General features: G+C 48.3%; 1 long non-coding RNA gene across 3 annotated transcripts in view; it reads left to right on the top strand.

Annotated features, from left to right (window-relative positions):
• The window catches only part of LOC132670106 (uncharacterized), a 49,793-nt gene that overhangs the window by 3,686 nt on the left and 22,940 nt on the right, over positions 1 to 23,167 (top strand). For 2 of the 3 annotated variants that reach the window (XR_014137838.1, XR_014137840.1), the window contains one exon: positions 2,438 to 4,723. This is a non-coding gene — a long non-coding RNA (uncharacterized LOC132670106). Of the gene's footprint in view, positions 1 to 2,437; positions 4,724 to 23,167 lie in introns of those variants that run through there. The other variant, XR_014137839.1, reaches the window with a different exon arrangement.

Here is a 23,167-nt window from a genome sequence, read left to right as displayed (position 1 = left end):
GCTCAGGGATTGTGCTGAATGTTTTACAGATATCATTACGTTATTTAATATTCACCAAAGTGCCATGATACATTATTATGCCATTTTGGCTGAGTAGTTTCAATACATCTCTTTAAATAATGATCTTATAATTCACTACTCCACAATAGATAATTGTGCTGTTTTCTCCCCAGTATAGTAGGTAGGTAGTGCCCTGGTGACCTGAATAAGTGAATTTATTTCCCTAGGTATCTAGCAGGGAGTTACTGATGAGAGAGAAAGTCTCGTGGGCTTTAATTATTCTTAAATTGCTTAGAATTAAATGATAGCCTCAGCTTCTATTTACACTGGGTTTTGGAAGGAAAGCATATATAATATATAATAATATATATAGTGATATCTCTATCAGCAATATATACAGTGCTATAATGCTGGTTGCATTCGGTTCCTATACAGCCGCAGAACACGTAGAGTGTTGCCACTTCTAACTGAACTAACCTGCCAAGAAGAGCGTTTCCACTTCTGCTAGAGGAAACTTCAAGCAGGAAAAAAGTATGGGCCAAACCTTGCCCGAGATGCTGGTTAAACTGGCTCTGCCAGTGTCTCCTGCACCTGCCTGGGACACCAGTTGGAAGGCAGGCTTGTTCCCTCCTCCGGGGAACATGCCGATCTTCACCACTCAGCCCCATCTGATCTTGCTGAACAGGCATAGAGCAGTCAAAATCCCACCTCCTCACGTAAACCTGGAAGTGTTTGGGTGGGTGGGGCCTGGTCCAAGCAAGGATCAGACCAACTGGAAACAAACTGACCCACCCAGACTGGGTGTAATTCCAAAGGAACTACGCAAAGTATTATATTCCCACCATTGTATTGCACTCTTCCCCATCCTGGTGAGATTGTGTCACACCCCTTTGCCACAGAAACTGGTGATCCAAAGGCACGTGGTTTAAGAAGTGGTCAGTCTGATTAGGAAAATTAATCAACCCTTGAATTCGATTTTTACTTCTCCTTGATGCTTCTGTCTGCTACCACTGTCAACGATACGCCATGGAGACTAAAGAAGGAATAGAACTGTCAGAGGAAGATAGGGAAAAAAATGACAAAGCAAGGAGTTTTCACAGAGCTATACACATTCAATTTAAAAGAGCTGTCCCTAAGTCTTAGATTATGTCTTTCTGACTTTCGTTAATGTTAAAATGTCCTCTTATTTATAAAATGATGGTGATAACAAATGGTGATTGTTTGGTACAATTGAGAGCTGACAACCTATGTCAGTTCACCAACTTTTTTTTTTCTTTTAGAGAGAGAAAGAGAGAGAGAGAGAGAGAGCGAGTGAATGGGGAAGAGGGGCAGAGGGAGAGAGAGAATCTCAAGCAGGCTCCACACTCAGAGCAGAGCCCAATGCAGAGCTCGATCCCATGACCCTGGGACCATGACCTGAGACGAAATCAGGAGTCAGACACTCAACCAACTGAGCCACCCAGACATCCAAGTTCACCAACTTTAAAAAAAATTTTTTTAAATTTATTTTTGAGAGAGAGAGCACAATCAGGGGAAGGGCAGAGAGAGACACACACCCACAGAATCTGAAGCAGGCTCCAGGCTCTGAGCTGTCAGCGCAGAGCCCCACACGGGGCTCAAACTCACAGACTGTGAGATCATGACCTGAGCCCAAGTTGGACGCTCAACTGACTGGCGCCCCTCCCCCACGCCAGTTCACCAACTTTTAAAAAACTTTGCCAGCCCCTAAAATCCAGCAGTGTGGGAACCCCTGGATTGCTGTAGTGGCCTCAGAGGCTTTGGGTAAGGACAGGGAGAAGAGTCTCTCCTTTTCATGTATGAGTAGCGCTCCAGATCTGCTGGGTGGGCTCCAAGTATCCTCTGTCACCAAATGGCACAACTTGGAGGGGCAACTTTGATTAAAATGAATAATGTTCCCTAGGCTCCCAGGATCCTGTTTCTCAGACCCACCTAAGAGCCCAGTGTTCTTATGTGGTGCTGTCTCACCTGTCAGGGTGGAACATGTCTGATAACCTAATTTATGTTAAACTTTAGGAGTTTACTGCTCACTCATCAAAGAATTTGTATTTTCAACCTAAGACTTGAAGAGAGTGGTAGATGCTGACTCCAAAGGCATATTCCACTGATAATGGAATTTTAGGGAGAGTGAGGGAGCATGCCCTGACATGGGATGTATCAGATCGCACAGGTAGGCATTCATCCAGCCTGCCTATGAATGACACCCAAGCCCACCTTGACACTGTTCCACTTATAGGTCACCTTGTCTAGTAAAACATTTTTAAGCTTGAATGCCTTCTGCTTTATGGTTTTCAAAGCCCTTTCTTGAACATTCCCTAGTGTGACCCTCATAACAGTGCTGAGAGGTAAGCAGGGAAGGTAGCAGCATCTTTGTTTCATTTTATAATTTTTTTTAATGTTTATTTATTTATTTAGAGAGAGAGAGAGTGAGAGAGCGTGAACAAGAGTGGGGCAGAGAGAGAGGGAGAGAGAAAATCCCAAGCAGCTTCCACGCTCAGCACAGAGCCTGACGTGGGGCTCGATCCCATGACCACGAGATCATGACCAGAGCTGATATCAAGAGTCGGACGCTCAACCAACTGAGCCACCTAGGTGCCCCACAATATCTTCACTTCTACAACTGAAGACAGGAGGAGTGTGAGTTGAAGAGCTCAATTTCAGTCACAGCTGGGATGTGCAAGAGGTATGATGTGCACTTGGGTCTTGGAAGGCCAGGTGGGTCGCTGCTCCTCCGGGCCTGAGACAAGCCTGTCTGCTGTGGAAACCTGGCAGGTGCAGGCTCCACTCAACACCAAGATGGGAAGGTGTTGGGGGGAAATAGTGCCCATTAATGATAATCAAGCATTTATATGCCATTTGGTAGTCCCACAGTACCAAGTAATAACCGCTCCATCATTGTAATTCTCTTAGGGCTGAGCAAACATGTAGGGTCAGTAAGTTCTCCAGATCCCATGTTACAGGCGAGGAAATATGCTGGAGGAATTTAGTCCTCTTGCCGTTTGAGGAACTCAGCAGCAGAGCAGGACATCGCGGTCTTTAGGTTGAATTTGGTGAGCTAAGCAGAGCAGCTCAGACAAACCCCGGGGGCAGGAGGGTCTGTGCATGTGTGTGTGCATGTAGACACATAGGAAACCAACTGTTGCTTTGAGTACCATCGAAACTATCATCTATTTGGTATTTCCCGGATTAAAAACTCCCCTGCCACACTCTATGGCCCACAACCATGTTTGGGTCATGGTCAAAAGAACAAAAAGAAAGAACTAAGTCAAGGGGTGCCTGGGTGGCTCAGTCGGTTAAGCGTCAGACTTTGGCTCGGGTCATGATATCACAGTTTGTGGGTTCGAGCCCCGCATCGGGCTCTGTGCTGATGGCTCAGAGCCTGGAGCCTGCTTCGGATTCTGTGTCTCCCTCTCTCTCTGCTCCTCCCCCACTCATGCTCTCTCTCTCTCTCTCTCTCCTTCATAAATAAATAAATAAATAAATAAACAAATAAATAAATAAATGGAAGAAAGTTCCAGAACTAAGCCTGGGGGATGGAGAAGGACGTGGAAGCTTTGAGGTTGTAACTGGTGCTTTTCAACAGAATCATAAAATCCAGCTCATGTGCTAGAGTCAAATCTAGGTACTTAGAAATTCTGTCATTTTCCATCATACTCCCCTCTTCCTCGTCCACACTGAGAAACGCCCTCAGTCACCCCTCCTAGCTTTTCAGGTCCATCTTCAAGGTACAGTGTAAATATTGTCTCATTATTACTCTTTCTTTGCAACCCAGGTAGATAGGCTCTCGGAGACCAAGATGCTCTGTATTCCTAGAAATGTAAAGACAGATGATAGAATTCAAAAGGGATGTTCGATGGTCTAAAAATGATCTTATATCAGACTTTCAGATATGCCTTGGCAGCATCAGGACAGGAGGGAGACTTGCCTGGCAATTTAATATATTTACTGGGTAAATAGTAAGCACTTGCAGTCTCTGTGACTTAATCAGAATGAAGTTCATTACAATAAATAGCTGTGCCCTTTGGTCCTATTTGTATTGAGCAGGCTTCCAATTTCATTCACATCTCCAAAGGAAATTGTAGGCTAGAAGCTGGCCAAGGAGTGCCAGGGAGGACACTTAGCAAGGATTTTCCCCAGAACAGATAAAGGGGACAGGAGGTGGTGGGCTGATTAGAGCAGAGAGAACAAGATGCCCTTCTTATCAATTCCAATCTGTGAAAGTAATTTTACTTTCTTATTTTTAACTTGAGGTTTGCATCAGTGTCTCTCTCTCCCTTTCTGGGTTTTGAAAACATATTATCGGGTCATCTAAACCTTTTATGCAACATTTCAGACTTGTATGTGCATGAGCTGGTGAAGATTTATTATATTTGACACCATAACTAAAGATTTTAAGGCATTCTTTTAAGCACAACTTGACTGAAACCCCTGAGGCTAGATCCCTATCTCTTGCCAGATATTAACTTGGCTTCACTGGTGGGAGCTCAGGGTAAGGTTAAAACTGTTTCTGGAGACATTATTTGTGCCTCCGAACGTTTAACTCCATCAGTGTATTACTTTCATATATGAAGAAATCTGAGATTTTCAGGTCAGAATTCTCCCCCACTCCATCCACCCCCATCTCTGTCCTCAATTTATTTCTATTTCTTTTGGAGAAGTCAAGTGCCCCCCTCCTCGTTTCGAATTAAAATAGGCAAAGAGAAAAGCGTAAGATTCGATGAGTCCATGAATACAAGTACCAACCCCTATCCTTTGGGATCCTTTGGTATTTGCTCAAGGTACAAGCAATCTGGGCATCTCTGGGTAGGAATACGGATAAATGATGTCATTCAACAGAATTAGGACCAGACGGGAAACCGTAGCCAAATCCTGCAGGGGGTAGCACTGAATCCTGGCATTAGGTACGGAAGGCCCTGACTGCTCTGGGAGGGTGAACAAGTGTAACTGTGAAGGCAACACAGTCTCCGGGATGAGGCTGAGAGGGGAATAGCATTTTTGAGGTGTGAAGTGGGGGAGGGTCGGGGATGTAACTCCAAATATTGGGCCGTGACAGCCGCCAGGCCTGAGGGCCGTGACTCTCACAATGGACTTGGTCACAAAGGGCCTATGTCATCTTGAGGCTGTATAATCTGTAAATGCAAGCTGCACGTTGAGCACGTTTTCTCCTGGATCTCATCCTTGGCGACGGATCCAGACCTCAGCCTCCAGGATCTGTTTGAGAAATAAACAAATGGGAGACAAACAACCAAAACAGCAACACGGTAGAGCTGGCGCGGGCGACGAAGCTCCGCCTTTGGAAGACTCGGCCAATCAGAAGCCTGTTGCTGGGGCCTGGTGTTTGGCCGCCTGACGTTCCCATGGAGACGGAGGAACGTTACACACTAAACACTGGGCGACGTTGACGTCTATGCATTATATCCATGGAGACGACTGAGTAAACGTCATCCCCGCACTTCCCCGCCCTCCCGCCGCGCCAGAGGCGGAGGGAGCGACGCAGACGTTGCGGTCACGTGCTGCAGGCTCGGAAAGAGGTCTGGTGGGCGGGGCCTGTTGCCATGGCTGCAGCTGGGCGGCTGTTGTTGTTTGGCGCTGGAATTAGAAAGTGCTGAGACTGCAGTGGAGCCAGAACCGATTCTGGAACAGCGTCTCCCGCCCCCGGGCCAGAGAGGGTTCCCCAGCCCCTGGAAAGCCAGGACACCCCCAAGGCTGTCCCAGCACGCCTCAGCCCCGGGTCCTGAGCCAAGATCTCTGTGCTGCCTGTGACTCCAGACTGAGGGCCAAACCTAGACCACTCCCTCCACGCTCAGTTGGCGGTAATTGTCAGGGTGACCTCCCAGACCGCAGTCTCCTCCAGCCCACAGAACAACCACTGGCCAAACTGCCTGACCCAGGAGACAGGAGCAAAACCCAGCACAGAAAACTTTCCCACTGCTTGCAGTCGACTCCAGAATCAAGGGAATCAGAAGCTTGGATGTCGTTTATACTTTAAAAGCAGCACGTTATCGTGCCTTGGCACTTTATTGAAGACTTGAGGGTGGCGATCTAATAACCCCGTTCAAGGAACAGTCCTCCCAAAGGGAGGGAAAATTTAGAAATCCAGGAGGACTGGATACTGAAAAGTGGGAAGGCCTGAAGAACCCAGGCCAATAGGAAGAGAAGCTTTGATTTCTGTATTGCTTAATTTTGTGTTGGGTATACAAGCTAGCGGAGTGTGAGAAATCTCAGGGTGCCAGCCTCCTTTCTCCTCACACGAGTCTCTCGAAAGTTATAGGAAGGGTGCAGAACAACTGTAAACAAAAGGAGATTCAGTATCAGGAGTGAGGGGTTAAGATGACTATGAAGGCAACTGCTCTATAACATTGGAATGATAAGGCACAGCTGAAGGGTCTGAGACTTTGAATTTTATCCAGCCTAGCTGCATTTACATTGTGTCTAATTTTTTGAGGGAAAGCAGAGGGGCTATTATGTTCTTGAATTAAAAATAAGCCATCGCAGAGGCGCCTGGGTGGCTCAGTAGGTTAAGCGCCCAACTCGTTTGGCTTAGGTCATGATCAGGTCATGAGATGGAGTCCTGTGTCCAGCTCTGCTCTGATCTGAGCAAGAGCCTGCTTGGGATTCTCCCGTTCCCTGCCCCTCCCCTGCTCTCTCTCTTAACAAACAAACATTAAAAAAGATAAGCCATTGGGTGCCTCCAATGGCTGGCTCATTCGGAAGACCACATGCAACTCTTGATCTCGGGGTCGTGAGTTTGAGCCCCACATTGAGTGCAGAGATTACTAAAAAATAAACTAAAACAGTAAGGCACATAGCAAAGTCACAACCATAAAGTGCAGGGCTTTAAAAAAAATAATAAGTCATTGGGATGAGCACATGGTGTGTGTTTCCAATGGCAGAAGCATAAAGAAGGATTTCATTAAAATGAATGGCATCTGAGCTTGATCTGGGATCCCTCCAATCCTCCACCGGAGCATACCCAATCCCATTTTCCTCTGACAAATCAGCACCTCCGAGTTCCCTCCCTATTACTCCTTGCTAGCCCTGCCTGGGCTCCCATTCAGATATTTTGCCACCTGCCCACAGAGCATATCCGTTCTCTTTCAATATTCCTTTTCTCCATCCTCTGACCTACCTATTACTCACTTCCCTGACACCCTTCTCTAAACAGTTCTCCCTTAATTCCCTTCCCACTCTGTTGCCACTCCCCAAGTGTCTACCCAGTTGATCAGCACTCCCCAAACCCTTGTCCCATCCACCCGTCTCCACCATAATGTTTTTCCTGTCTAGTCCTTACTAAGCAGAGGATGGCAGCCTTTTGTAAATGTAGGCCAAACGCGGGAAGAAGGGCACAGTGAGCAGAATAAAGTCATCATCGGCACTTCAAAAAAAAAGTCCCCAGACCGTAGTTGAGATTCGTGCCACGTATCCAAGCATTAGGCAGATTTTGCTTATTACGGAACCATGGGCTAGGGAGCGACCTACTAGTTCTGACATTTTCAGGGGAGTCATGATAACTTCAACTTTTTTCTGACAACTGATAGTCAAGCTAAAGCCCCTGGGAGTTTCAGTTGCCCTTTCCCCACCCCTAGTACTGCACCTAAAGCATAAGACAAATGGAAAAGAGGGAAACCTCAAGTTCAAGTAAATGGGAAGTCCTGTCTTGAGGGTAGATTAGATTGAATCAGTTTGGGCCTGGTAATGAAGTGGCTTGTGTTTTGTTTCAGATGGGAAAGGAAAGCTTTGCTATGATTTACCCCGAGGCACATAAATGACCAATCTTACCACCTAGAAAAAAAGTGGTTACTAATGTCCCTACTTGAAACTCAGAGTTAAGTTAGAATGAGACCGTCTTGTTTACTGTGAGATCCTCTCTCTTTCTCTGTCTCTCTCTCTCTAGGTCTTTCTTCTTATTCTTCTGGCCAATCAAGGTCCCAGCAAGCCGCTGACAGAGAGGGTGTGAGAAGGGAAAAAGGCAAGATTTATCTAGGCCTTTGATGTACCAGGAGCGTCTAGCGTGTCCCCATCTACGGCACCTCATTTTATCCTCTCTACCTCCCTGTGAACTAGAGCTTTTTATACCCATTTTGACACCTGAAGAAACCAAGGCTCCAGCAATTAAGTAACTTGCCCGAGGATGGAGTACAGAGCCAGGCTTCCAATCCAGGGGTCAGTTTTCAGAGCTTTTGCTCTTCCTGCATCCTGGGACGAAGTGGAATACACAGAAAACCTCTACTGGGATCACATGGCAAGTTTACTTCTCTCCGGGGAGACTCTGGCCCTTTTTCCCCAACCTACGAAAAAGAAAAGGCCGAGGGGAGACTGAAGATCTTTTGTGAGATCTGCTAGAACTTCATGAAAAGGTGCTGACACCACAAAGCAAGAACTTGGATCCCATCCCTGCCTCCTGGGATTAACCTATATTTCCTCATTGGCCTGAGATCCAAGAGACAAAGAGAGACATGCCCCAGAGCACAGGCAGCAGAAAAGTTCGGGCGAGTTCTGGGAGACTCTGACCTGCCCCAGGCTAGGGAGGGCACCACCTGGAGAGTTCTGCCAGATTCATCTGAAGCTGTCACTTGGGCCTGGCCCCTCCTCCTTCCCCTCTCTCCTCCCCCACGTCTGACCCTGCAGAGAGGCACGTCCAGCACGAATTCCTCCAAACTTCAGATGCCTTTAGGATTTTAATGTGTCTAAAGAGTTCCCTTCCTTGACAAGCGGCAGCATTAGTCAAGTTGAGTGGGTGGGAAGGGCATTTCCCGTCAATCCAGGGCCCCGGAGGAAGGGGAGACCCTCCTCCCTCCCAGCCTTGGCAAGCAGCTCCCGCAGAGATCCACGTGGGTGGCAATTGAGTCCAGAGGAGCCAAAGGGTTGCTTGCTGGGCAGGAATGCCCACAGGCCGCACCTTCCTCAGCCCTCCTAGCACCTCATCCTGTCTGGACCCGTGGAGGGGGTGGCAGTGCCAGGGAGTGGGTTCTCCTGTGTCTGACTCCAACAACCGGTTTATTGTGATGATTCTATTTGTGTTCCCTGTGTTCTGTTTGACTTGGCAGCTCAGAGGGGAAAGGGCAGCAGGTTCACTCCGGTTTGTACTGGGTGGTTCCTGCAGACACACCCAGGTATTAAAGCAAGCGGCTTGCACTGGGGATGCCTTTACCTGGGGGCCCTCAGTGTGCAAAAGCAAGGTGTGGGAAGTATTTCCTCTTTATGGGCCAGCCAGGTGTGGCTGGCATTTTACCTATTCCTGTATTACTAACGTCATTCAGATTCAGGTCAAAGGGCAGGCTTACCAGACTCCCATCATCCTGGGATCCAGGACCAGGGGACGGTTGATTATGTCCATTTGGGCCGGATAACCCTGGATACCTAGTACCCATGGGCACCATGACTCCTGGGTCTAAAACAAAAAATCCAAAGCCTGACAATTGGGTTCTACTTTGAAATCTAGACTCTCCTAAACCACTCAAACTAAGGACTCTTCTCAGACAAGGTGATGACATTCAAGGAGAACAGACTTCAAGGTCAAATACTTAGTCTAGAACTCTGGCTTTGCCCACTTATTTACCTGAGCCTTTATCTAGTACTGAAATCTCTAGCACGTGGGAAATAGCAGCTAACCCTTAGGCTACAAGGCGCCAGGCGTTGTTCTAAGCGTTTTTATGAAAACTCGTTTAGGCTTCAAAACAACCTAAAGAGGTGAGTAGGTGAGTACTGGTATTATCATCTTCTTTTACAGACGAGGCGCAGAGGCACAGAGAGGGGAAGGGAATTGCCAGAGGTCACCAGCTAATAGGCAACAGTGCCTTGATTCCACAGCAGGTAGTCCGGCTCTGGAACCCGTGTGCTCAACCGCGATGTGGTAGAGACGTTCCCAGAGGGCCCACGCTGTGTCAGGGGTTAGAGATGTCATGGAGAGCAGACACAGACGCAGCCCCCAGTCCCTACCCTGTCAGCTTGACACTTAGGAGGCTCCCGAGTCAACTCGAAAGGGCCTTTCTATTAAGCCTAGAAACTACCCTCGCCCTTCATCCTTTACTCGAGGAAAGACAGGCATTTCCTAGGTGAAGGTGACAGTCATGGTCATGCAGCCAGGTCAGTAAAAGGAAGTGCACCTTCAGAAGTGCACTGGCTTCCACGGGATCCTTACCTGCCCCGGGCACAAGCGCAAAACCTTGCACAACTACACTCAGGTTCTGTCAGGAAAGAGCGTTCAACTAGGTAGGCAGGCGTGTGCCTCTCTCCGCTCCTTTGCACACTGAGGGGTGGTAGAGCCAGGTGGGGGGGCTGAGTCATGTCCAGCAGGCAAGGCCACAGAGCCCTTCCCTGAAGAAAGTGGCCCTGACCTAGACAGCCAGGTGATGAAACCATTTCCTCTACCAGAGAGACCCGACCACATGGCTGCAGGGCCTGGCAAGGCCACAGGCTTTGTTCTCCAAGGCCACTCCCTACCGGATGTGATAATGTGCACTGTGGACTTGAGACACTTAACAATTATTTCTTCAATGGAGACGAGGTGTAGATAATTACCGTTGCCCACAGTTATTGAGCTCTTAGCGTGCTTTATGTGGCTGATATGGATTCATTTATTTAATCCTTAAAACAACTCTATGAAGTAGGTTCTGTTATTATCTCCACTTGCTGGATGAAAAATGGAGGCTCAGAGAAGTTAGCTTCTCCAAGTCTCGACGGGCGATAACTGAGATTCATACCCAGGAATGGCTGACTTCCAAGAGTGTGCTCTCTTAACTATCTAAAGCAAAGTGAGGACCCGTCCTCTGAATCAGTGGGGACATGGGGACAGGAAGAAGTCTTGAGACATTTCCATATTGGACTGGGGGGTTCAAGGCCCCCAAATCCAGTTTACTGGGGATCCTTGGGTCCTCCAGAAGTGTGATCTGATGTTGGCCCCCAGATTCTGACTGGCCAGTCTAGAGCAACATGGGCCAGAGGTGGTTCCAGTAATTCCCTCAGGCTAACTAGATCCCATATAAAAGCCTAAAACTGGGCTGGAACCTTGCTGACCCTCCAAGCATAGAGCAGGATGGAGGCAGAGACTACCTAAGTACAAAACCGTGAGTGTCGTATTTCTGGGTATTTGCGCAGACAGGGCTTGGGTTCTGTGCTATGGCTGGAAGTGAGACTTGTCCATCTGGGCTTGGGATCTGTGCTGTGACTAGGATGGCATCATACAAGGCCAAAGCCAAAACCCTCCAGGCACCTTTCTATTCCTGGCCCTTTTATAGCACCTCATTTCCCTCCACCTCCTCCCAATAACACGTAAACACACCTTGGTATTATTTAATAACACCGGCCCTGGAGCCAGACTCCTTGGGTTTTAATCCTAGCTCTGCCACTTACTTGCAAAGTATTTATCTTCCAAATTGTCTTAGCTTCCTGTACCTCAGTTTCCTTGTCTGAAAACGGGGATGGCAATAGTCCCTTCCGTAACAGCGCTGTTAAGAGGTCAAAAAGAGAATGCATGGGATGGGTATGGTAAATGCTCAATACATGTTAGGCATTGTTATTGTTGCAGTAGTTTCTTCCCTCTTTGCATCCTTTTTTCTCTGGATATGAGAAAATCTTGTTGACAACTGGCTGTAAGCTACTTCCAACTGGGTTACCGTTTGCATTCCTCCTCTCATATCCTCTGACTGTCAATCCTTATGTAGTCCTTCCTGAAGAGATTCAGGAGTGGGTGCTCCTAGAATGGGGAAGAAATCCCATTAGATTAGGTCAGGGATCTTTGGGTAATTCCTTAAAGCCAATTTTCTTGACAATTTTAATGGGTCCACTTGGGAAGGCGGCCAAAGCTATTAATTTGTAACAGCTGCTGAGAAATCACTGTCAACACCTCGGTATAGATCCTCTCTGTGGGGCACAGGAGTTAGGTCGAAAGTCATGAAAGCTAAAATAATTAATGAGCAACAGCAGTGTAGAGGATCGCTAAATCCTATTTGTGAGCTAAAATGCTAAAGATGTAATTAATTTAATTCCATCGTAAGTTAAAGGGCAAAACAAATAGCCCTTTTATAAAAACACCCCCCCCCTTGGCTGAGTCCCCCCGGAGACTCTCACCTCCTCTTCTTAGACTATCATCTCAGTCTGATGACAAACCATGTCTTAATAGATTTAACTTCTGTTTGACTTCTAACCTAAGAGCAGTACAAACCCACGTGCCTGCTAAATATAAGCTGATGATGACACGGGCCTAGGATAGAAAGTGAGCGACCCAGTGGGTGAGTTAATGCCACAAAGGAGAGTCAGGGCGAGGGGGTACCTTATCTCACATCTGAACAAAGGAGTATATTTCCTGTGAAGTCTGATGAGAAAATGAAAAAAAAAAAAAAAAAAAAAGGTGTGGTTTGACTCCATCACACAAAGTTACAGCAGGTCTTGCCCTGGCGTAGAACTTTAAAGACCTGAGCAGCACATTTGTGGTTTGGTGGCTTTATCCGATTCTGGGGCTGATGCCTGCTGCTTTTAGTTCATGGCTGTAGAGTTTCCAGTCCCCTTTGGGGCTCTTACGTTATGGTTTCAGGTTGGCCACATATCTGTCTCCACTATTCAGATGGAACAGCCCCGAGGTCCCCCCCCCCCCCCCCCCCCCCCGCCCCACAAAGAGACCAAGTTTACAACAGGGGCCTCCCATGTGCCAGAGCCTGCTTTATCTGCCTCATTTCACTCATGATGCCCCCTTCCCAGGTTAGGAAACTGAGGCTTCATACAAGTTAAATAATGGATCCAGGATCATACAAGTAGAAAGGTGTCAAGCCTGGATTCACACCTGAGACCGTAGGATGTGACTGCCCAGATTGCATGCTTACCCACCAAATTATACGGCATTGCCGTATCCTTTCCCCATCTACACCATGGCTTGTGCTGTGCGTTGCCCTTTTCTTCTGCACACCTACTGAGGGTGTCCTGGCCATTCAGCAATTTTTCATCCCTCAAAGACCTTCTTTAATGTTCTGCTGTCCCACCCATTCCAGCCCAAGGAAGTCTCTCCACCCTCTGAACTTTTTTCTGAACTCCACCCTCTGAACTTCTGGCTCTGAAACACACATGATCCTGTGTGATTATTCAAGTGTCGTATTGCACAGGCTCTGTCTCCCAACTAAATTACAAGCCTCCAAAAGTCGGGATCACTGCAGTCCCCCCAGCACTCAGCCTAAGATCTGTGGACACAGTAGACACTCACGAGGTGTCTGAACAAAACGAAAGAAAACTCAAGATAAATATTCCAAACGGTGCCTCTGCACAGAGATCATTTTCGGCAAGTGAGAGTCATTTTGAGCCCAGCTACTTTCATCTATCAATCTTTTCGGAGTGCCTGGCCAATAAATAGGTGACGAATCAATATTCGAGAATAAAACAAAGAATGAAACTCCAGCTCCCTCACCTGTGGTGTGACTTGGGCAAATTATCGAAAATCCTCCAAATCTCCATTTCCTTCTGGAAAATGGGGGGCATTCTTGGAGCGTTTATGTGAGATCAGAGCCATGTGAGGCATGCCCACTCACTCACAGCCCTTGGCACACTACAGCTCCTGTGATTATCATTACCACCATTACTGTTTTCTAAACCTTCCACGGGAAATGGTTCCAGCCACTCAAAAGTGAAGGACTTTGGTCACTAGTCTGCCAAGGGTGCCGTGGAAAATTGCTGCAGGCGATGATCAAAACAATCCCAGGCAACCATACGATCCACAGTCTTCTGGCATGTTGCTATTTACCAGGTCTCAGGTGACGTTTTGTTTTTGCTTGTGGCCAAATCGGAACCCCCATGGTGTCTTCCTATGGAACTCGGCCTACCTTTACTACCACGGGGGAGGGGGGTGCTTTTCCTTTCTTTATTGAGAAAAGGAAACAGGAAATCGAATGTAAAACCCTCCGACGGTTAGTGTCACACCGAAAGTTGTGAATTTAACCACACCCCCGCCAGGAAATGAAAGAACAGTTCTCACAGTGATGTTCCCTCTCCTTTCGAGGCCCACACGGTGTTTTTCAGATTTTAGTTAGATAGTGTAGATCAAAGGGCTGAACTTGGGCACGGGTTGTCACTGGGTATTTGTTGATTTGCGCATAGATTAGCACACAGATTTGAAATTGTACAAGTGGAGAAGGGACTTTCACTGGCTCTGTGACAATATGGCTCCTAGCAGACATCACAACCTGACGGGTCCACAGACTAGATTCTGACATATTTTTCTGTTCTAGCCCACAGTCTGGATTTACAGCCTCCCTAGGAGGAAGACGGTGATAGGGGGTGACAGCCGCCCCCTTTAGGCGGGCACTAGTTTCTGGTTTGGTGAATCAGCCACTGCACTGATCTGCCTTCCCTGCCCTGCCTGCCCTGGGGGGCGTTTGAAATTCCAGGCTTCTGTCCAATGTCTAAAAGACAGTCACAAAGCTGCCACTCCCACGGAGACAGGTGTATACTGAACTTCTCCAGTATATGCAAGCCTTTCCTTCTCACCTGCTCCTCCCTGCACAGGCCTCCTGATCACTAGTCCCTGCTACTCCCAATATAGACAGTTGTTCATAATCTGCCCTAGCCTGGGCATGAGGAAAGTTTGCCATTTCTTCGCTTTACAGCAGGGTAAGTGTGGATGGGAGGGATACCTACTAGGAAATTCTGGAAGAGCAAGTGAGTTGAGGAGCTATGGCCCCATCAGATCTTCCTCTGAACTGCACAGTTTCCTTAGTTGATGGCATAGACCTCTTGTTTTGCCACCCAACACTCATTCTTGCTTCTACCCGCCACCCCAGGGATCACCCCTCCCCGCTCTCAATCCCCGTGTTCTCTGTGGAGTTGACCCTCTCCCTTGAGAGCTGGGTCCTAGAGCTCCTAGATGAAGCCTTGCCTGACAGAGGATCGCCCCTCAGACTTTCCGGTTCCATGAGTGGCTCGCTAGAAACTAGCCCCTAAACCTTTCCATGTATGTATTCTTTGTATTCAAGCCACCGTAGGTTCACGCTACACATTCTTTTCACAATTGTCTGTCTTTACTACTGTCGCTCCATGTCACTCCCCTGATAAGAACTTCAAGCCCTCAGAACTGCTGGGAAAACACTTCTGGACGCGGGTGACTTTTAGAGGTGTCGGCCCATTGAGGTGTTGGGTTGCCCGCAAGGTCTCCGGCAAACAGGAATTGCCCCCACATCTGAGGGGGTAGCGAATAGGCAACAGGTGACCATTAGCCTTTAGGATACTGTCGTGCTTTTAACCTGTTGGCCACTGACTGAGAGATGTCCAGGCGTTACATGCTCCTTGAGGGCAAAGGACTATGCCTTAGTCTCAGTTTTATTTCCAGAGCCTAGTCGGTGTGCCTGGTATAGAATAAGTGCTCAATAATCATATATTGAGTAAATAAAGGGATCACTTGCTGACTACTCTGGGTCAGGGCATCAAGAAATAAGACTTACTCTGAGTCTTCTGTGGAGTTGCTGCTAAGCCCTGAGAAACATGACTGACCCGGATCCATAAGCATTTATTAATGATGAGGTCATGCTGACGTTCATACAGGATTTCCACATACTGGAAAGGATTTCTTATGCATTGAGGTAAAACGCACACCTCGTATGCCATCATCAGACAGTTTGAAGAGGGCACACGCTGGTATAGAAGAGTGGTTACGAGTCTGGGAGCTGGAGCCAGGCTGCCTAGGTCTAAATCTTGTCTCTTCCATTTACTAGCAGTGTGGTCTTGGGCACGTACCTAATCTCTCTGTGGCTTCATTTCCCCATCTGTAAAATTTGGGTAGTAAGAATACCCATCATGGGGGCTCCTGGGTGGCTCAGTCGGTTAAGCGGCCAACTGCAGCTCAGGTCACGATCTCACGGGTCATGAGTTTAAGCCCCGCGTCGGGCTCTTTGCTGATAGCACAGAGCCTGGAGCCTGCTTCAGATTCTGTGTCTCCCTCTCTCTCTGCATCTTTCCCACTCATGCTGTCTCCCTCACCTCTCTCTCAAGAATAAACAAACATTTTTTTAAAAAGATTTTATTTTTAAGTAATCTCTACACCCAACATGGGGCTCAAACTTACAACCCTGAGATTGAGAATCGTATGCTCTATGGACTGAGCCAGCCAGGCGCCCTACTCCCGTTATGTGACTTTTCGTATTTTTTTTCAGTTGTTTAAAAATGTTTGTTTAAGTAATCTCTACATCCAACGTGGGGCTCGAACTCACAACCCTGAGGTCCAGAGTCTCACGCGCTCCCAACTAAGCCAGCCAGGCACCCCTCATGTGACTTTTATTTTTTTTTTTTATTTATTTTAATTTTTTTATTTAAAAAAAAATTTTTTTTAAACGTTTATTTATTTTTGAGACAGAGAGAGACAGAGCATGAACGGGGGAGGGGCAGAGAGAGAGGGAGACACAGAATCGGAAGCAGGCTCCAGGCTCTGAGCCATCAACCCAGAGCCCGACGCGGGGCTCGAACTCACGGACCGCGAGATCGTGACCTGAGCCAAAGTCGGACGCTTAACCGACTGAGCCACCCAGGCGCCCCCCTCATGTGACTTTTAAAAAGAAACCAAAATAAATTCCAAGTATGAGATCTTCTACAATTTCTCATTCATCGTGCCCCATAAACCTGAATGCACGACTGATTTTGAAATATCTTATATACTGAGCACAGAATATCTTGTTGTAACTTGTTCTGATCCCTGGAAGGTGTTCTAATTCATTATCAGTTTCTTGGCAGGGAAAACCCATGCCTTTCCCAGTGATGGTAATAGTACCTACTACAGATAATCTCCTTACTACCCACCCACGGTGTAAACCGAGTCCCCTCTCCTCCTCGTCATCAACTGCAAAATCTTCTCCCCCTTCCCCTCCGTGGCCCAGTGTCATCTCATTTAGAGGGAGCGCCTTTAACCCCTGCAGCTGTCCTAAAATTGTGGAACTGCCAACAGATGGCCTTTCCTTTCTGTTCCCCCAGGCTCCCATTCAGGCAGGCTCTCTGCCGCCCCTCTCTGTCACAGCAGGGTGAGTGTCTGTCAGGATTCAGGAGCCTAAAAAAGGCACTGTTTAAAATTCTGCTTTCCCAGAAAATGCCAGTTATGTTGTCACCTCCCCCACAGCCGGTTTATTCCTGGGTTAATAGCATTATCATTCTAATATCACGGGACAATTCTGAGAACAGGGACAAAGGACTCAGGACAACGCATGTGCACACACACGCACACGCACACACACAGAGTCGTCTTTGGAAGATCAGTAGGTAGCTTCCAACACGGAATTAAATGCAAATATTGGGGGCAGCGATGCCTTGAGAGCACAGAAAAAGTAGACTAATAAAGCCCAATAAATGAAAATGTGAGTATTAAGACGGTTGAATTAAGTGACGATGAACAGTATTTCCTGTATGAAAGGTGTTTCGGGGATTTAATGAAAGAGCCGCCCTCGCTGCATTTGAAATCTGATTTATAGTATGAGGCCTCTTCTACTGCTGTCTCCGTTTCTTCAGAAATATCTAAGTGCCCGCTACCAGCAGAACTGCTGAGCTAAATGCCCTGACCCGAGCTGGCCTGGCCTAATTCAGCCAAGTGTGAGGCGCTCAGAATGCTGGCTTCTGTCCTGTGTCCGAGGCCAGCCTCTCCAGGGCACGGCCTGGTAGAAGGAGCAGCTGGCCCGGTGGGCTGGAGCTGTAGATCCTGAGGGTCGTGCCAGAATCACCGCTACCTCGGCGGTTCTCGGTGTGACCGCAGGGCGCGCGTGGGTGGAGGCGGGACACTGAGGTCCAAATGCAAGTTGCGCCCCCTCCCACCACAGATGCGCGGTGGGGCGGAGCGCAGAAAAGGCAGACGGGAGCAGACTGTGGGGAGGGTGCTGAGAAATGCTAGTGCAGACAGCACGCGAACTGCTCCACCCGGAGCCACAGGCCTATTTGCAAGACGCAGCACTGAGGCCAGACGGGCCCTCTGCCTTTGGCTTCAGAGCCAGACGCCTACAGGCCCACTGGTGCCGTTCGTGGTCAGATTTCCCAGGACCAGATTTCCTTGGGGCCAGATTTCCCAGATTTCCCTCTCCTCTTCAACGTCGTCGACATGTCCTACCAACCCTGTCCCTATCCCTACACCTCATGACGTTTGGGGAACTCGTAGTTCGGAAATGTGGCTTCTGCTCGGATTCAGTCATTCATTCAGCAGACACTTGTCGCAGGCTGAGCAGTGGGCCGGGTCAGGAGCTGTCCAGTCCTCGTCTTCTAGAAGCCCATGGTCCGGGCAGGACAGACTGCAAGGCACTTAAGCACTCTGGCCGAGGAAAGCAAAGATGCCAGAGGAGAGCCTGGTGTCTGATCCAGGCGTGGAGGGGTTAACACAACTTCCTGGAGAAGGTGATGCTTGATTTGAGGCCTGAAAGAAGCTCAGGGGCGGAGAAAAGGACTGGAAGTGCATTCCGGGTAGATGGAACAGTCCATGCAAATCCATGGAAGACAAGAGAGTTTAGCACATGTACGGGATTGCAAGCAGCCAAAGAAGGTTTAAGGTGTCAGGGGGTGGGATGAAGGGGGTGAGAGGAGACCCCCTTCAGGGAGGGTTGAAAGGGTTGTTATCTGACCTAAGCCAGAGAGATACGCAGGCCCCAGCTCATGGAAAGCGTATGTGGTTTCTCTGGAGAGAAAAATGAAGAGCCTTTGAAGAGATTTACACAGTGGGGTGAGCAGATTTGGGTTTCAGAAAGGCCACTTTGACCGTGGCGGGTTGGGGCAGGTAGGAGAGGTTGGGGAGCAGTGAGGACACCATCAAGGAGCCAGAGGAGTGAGTTCCTGCCCCCAGCCGGGAGCAGAGAGGAGGGGCTTAAGTCAATTATTGACACACAGTGATTCATTTACACCTTCCCCTTTCCTAGCTTCATTTCCCCATCAGGCCTCTACCAGCCCCACTCTGATTCTGGTCCGGTTCCCTTTCCTGCTTCCTAAGCCACTCCCTTCACTGGAAAGCTCTAAGGTGCAGGTCCCATGTAGCAGGCTGGTCTACGTGAAAAGTTCCTGAGCTGCTTCTCCTCAAAACCCCTTAGAAGTGCTTTGGCCAGTGCAAGAGAAGGGTCTTCAACACCTTTCAAAAGCAGCTGAGAAACAGTGCCATGGTCAAGTTACTAGCAACAGGAGCCCCACCTGCTATGGTAACTGCCGGTGACGGGAAAGCCCAAATGAGAACCATGGTCTCACATTCTGTCAGGCTCCAAGAGCCGAGCTGTCAAATAAATCTTCACGCCCTTGGGTAATGCCTTATGAGCTCCATCATGTCAGCCAGAATATACCCTGGAGATTATATACGGGAAACACGTAGCTCACCAAGGACAGAACATCTCCTTTCCCTGGCTTGTATCGGGGGATGGGATAAACACCTGTGTGATAAGGTCATCGAGCTCTGTTAGGCTTATCCTGGGTGAATAATTTATATCTTGGGAAACCTGGCTCTTTCAAATTCGTAGACTAATAAGCTATATTATTTTACGATTTTGTTGTCTATTCCTTATCAAAATTGACATATCTAAAAATATTTTTTAAGTTTACTTATCCATTCTGAGAGGGGGTGGGGCAGAGAGAGAGAGAGAGAGAGAGAGAGAGAGAATCTCAAGCAAGCTCCACACTGTCAGTGAGGAGCCCAACACAGGGCTCCATCCCACAGCCGAGAGATCATGACTTAAGCCAAAATCAAGAGCCAGAGACTTAACCGACAGAGCCACCCAGATGGCCCTAAAAATATTTATTAAGGTTCAATACTGGGAAGTACAAGGATAAATTAGATGTCACACGTCGCTAACATTTGCAAGCACCTGTCTGTACACAGTGGCCGCAATACTAGCACAAGAAGGGTTTTTGGATCCATACGGAAATTTTTCCAGGTAAAATCTGCCCCCAAAGATGTGGGAAATACCATATCCTGCCATCAACCCATCCGCAAATTCACGCTTTTACATTGTGCGTCCTGCTGCCACCGCTAATTCCTGCCATTCAGAGGCAGAGCTGTTTGTGTATAATTTATGAAACTCTTGGGCTCCTTCCAAATGAAAAAGAGTTACTGAAATAGAAGTTCGTCTTATCACCATGCCAACCGCGGGCCCATAACATCATCTCACAAACGTGCTCCGTCCTAAAACCCAAAGCGCACACACTCACGTTCCTCCATCAGAAAGATCTTTCCATTTCCTTCAGAAACAAACCTCCTCATACACAGTCCCCCAGCTCCTGGTTGTATCTGCAGGCGTCCTCCCCGCAGTGAGCTGGCAGGAGAGTGCACACACACACACACACACACACACACACACTCTGCCAGCACATACCTCCCTCCTCATTCCCCAAGAGCCCCGGGGGTGTGTGTGTGAATGTCTGAACTGATGACATATTGTGACAGAAGGAGCAAGAGTGAGGCACAGCCACAAAGCAATGCAGGTCACAGCAATAGGCTTTATATAACCCAGAGCCAGGGAGAGACCCAAAATAGCAGCCTCCCTGCTGCTCGGTTAGTCTCCTCCATCAACCGGGGACAAAATTAAAGCAGGCACTGACGCGCACCTGCGTCTGCAGCGGGACTCCAGGGAGACAGCGAGAAGCCAGCTCGACTCTCTGCCATCGGCCACGCACACTGCCAGATCCTTCAGGCCCCATCTGTCGCCAGACAGAGGGGGGTGTGTGCGTGTGTGCGCGCGCGTGTGTGTGGCGTGTGTACTCGGGCCGTACGTGCGCACCACGTGGAGCCCTGCTCTGAGAACATTTCAAAGGAATGGCCAGGAGCTGGTGCAAGGAGCTTGGCTGTATGGGGCTTTGAGAAGGATGTTCCAGGCCTCGGCGGGGGGGGGGTGGGGGGGGGGTTGGGGGAGTCAGTTTCCACACCCTCTTGTCCTTCGCAGTTCCTCTTCACTTCCTTCCACACCACCTCTCTCTGGCCTATGTGGGGTCAAGGTTGGCTGAGGTCAAGGATAGCCGCCCTCCCCTTCCCCCCCCCTCCCCCGCCCTTTAGCACCCCATTCTGCAAAACAAACAAACAACAACAAAAACGAAACCCCACCGTGTCTATTTAAGTTCAACCAAACACAATCCGGAGGTCAAAAGTTTGGTCAGGAAGTCAAGAGAAGGGGACGAGGCTGGATGAATTTGGCTGACTATTCTGAAGGCCTCCTCAAGGCCTTGGCCTTATGTGGAAGCCATAATCCCTGCTCACAGGTGTGACGAGCAGAAATGCTGGCCAGCTGAGGCAGCTGGCTGATTTGGTTTCTCTTTCTGCTTGAGGAAAGGCAGGGTGAAAGATTTTGTCGTCCCCCCCCGCCAGAATGTATACTTATAGGTTTGTCATTTTGATCGCTGAGGACCACATATAAATTCCAAGGGAGGAGGGGTGCCTGGGTGGCTCGGTCAGTTGGGCGTCCAACTTCGGCTCAGGTCATGATCTCACGGTTCGTGGGTTCGAGCCCCGCATCGGGCTCTGTGCTGACAGCTCAGAGCCTGGAGCCTGCTTCAGATTCTGTGTCTCCCTCTCTCTCTGACCCTCCCCCGTTCATGCTCTGTCTCTCTCTGTCTCAAAAATAAATAAACATTAAAAAAAAAATTAAAAAAAAAAATTCCAAGGGAGGAAATGCAGACGACCCTTGGAACCAGAGACCGGAGAAATTACAAGAATAGTATGGAAGAACAATACAGAATCAAACTGGGTTGTCTTTTTTTTTTTTTTTTTTTTTGAAGAAAGTCATCATCTTACCCTATTACCTCTGAAATTCTGCTAGCATATGCACATCCACTCCTGGGGAGTAGGGGTGTTTCTGACCTTTGAGCTGTCTTTTAAGTAAATACTTCGGAGAGAGGTTAACATATTAAACCACTTCACACTGAGGTATCAGAGATGTGTCAGATTCTTTTCCTTTTAAGGTAACCTGAATATATCCTGGAGCTCTCAGGTGGCCCAGGATCTGCACAGTATCATCTCCCAAAACAAAACCACTTGTATGCAGGAGAAATAATCTAAACTGCTTTAAAACCAGCTTTAGGGGACCCTGGGTGGCTCAGTCGGTTAAGTGGCCAACTTGGGCTCAGGTCATGATCTCACGGTTTCGTGGGTTCGAGCCCCGCATCAGGCTCTGCGCGGACAGTGCGGCCTGCTTGGGATTCCTGTTCTCTGCCCTGCCCCCCCCCCCCCCCCCCGCCACGCTTTTTCTCTCTCTCTCAAAGTAAATCGATAAACGTAAAAAAACAACTGGTTTTAAAAATGAATTCCCATTTTTATTTAAATATTGAGAAGAGAAAAAAAAGATCTGGTCGGTAAACCTAGCCGTGTTTCTTTATTTTTTTTTTAAGTTTTTTCTAATGTTTATTTTTGAGAGAGAGAGAGGGAGAAAGTGAGCATGAGTGGGGGAGGGGCAGAGAGAGCTGGAGACACAGAGTCAGAAGCAGGCTCCAGGCTCCAAGCCCGACGCGGGGCTCGAACTCACAAGCCTTGAGATCATGACCTGAGCTGAAGCCAGCTGCTTAACCGACTGAGCCACCCAGGAGCCCCAAACCTAGCCACGCTTCTGAACCTTCCCATTCTTCTCCTTTCTAGACCTTGTAGCTGCTCTGAGTCTCCTAAAACTTCCAGACACCCAGCCCTCATGGATTTTTCTCTCCCTCTTCCAACTTCTTCTCAGTTAGCTCTTCATTTTTGTGTAGGCTGCCTAGCATCTCTGGCTTCCTCTAGTTCTCTCCAATATGCTCACTGGTTGTCTTCTCCACACACACACACACACACACACACAGGAGCATCCAGAAGCTGACTCAGTAAGCAAGACTCTGGTCCCCCTTAGAAGCCTGGGCATGAGGGTTCAGGAAGAGTGTGGATATGCATCTTGTTAGAACAACAGGACTATGAGGCACTGATGGGTGAGGTCAGGGATCCCTGGAGAGAGACCTCCAGGGAAAGGACTTGTTTTTCTGACATTTGTCTCTAGCCCACCTTGTCTGGTTTCAGGAATTGAGGCCAAGAACTCATTGAAAGAACACGGTGTTCATGACTTAATATTCTATTTTTTCTCCACATTGGCCCCCACGCCCCTGAAGTCTATGGCCCCACTAGACAATTCGATTGCCACCGAGCAGATTTCTTTATGCCCTTGTAACTTTATGTATGGTCTTCTGTCTCCATAATGTTCTTGCCACTCTTCTCTCTCCCCTCCCC

The sequence above is a fragment of the Panthera onca genome, chromosome B3 (genome assembly GCF_046562875.1).
Source record: "Panthera onca isolate mPanOnc1 chromosome B3, mPanOnc1 haplotype 2, whole genome shotgun sequence".
NCBI lineage: Eukaryota > Metazoa > Chordata > Mammalia > Carnivora > Felidae > Panthera > Panthera onca.
The sequence above is the reverse complement of the archived record's forward strand: the minus strand, read 5'-3'. Positions and strand labels throughout refer to the sequence as shown.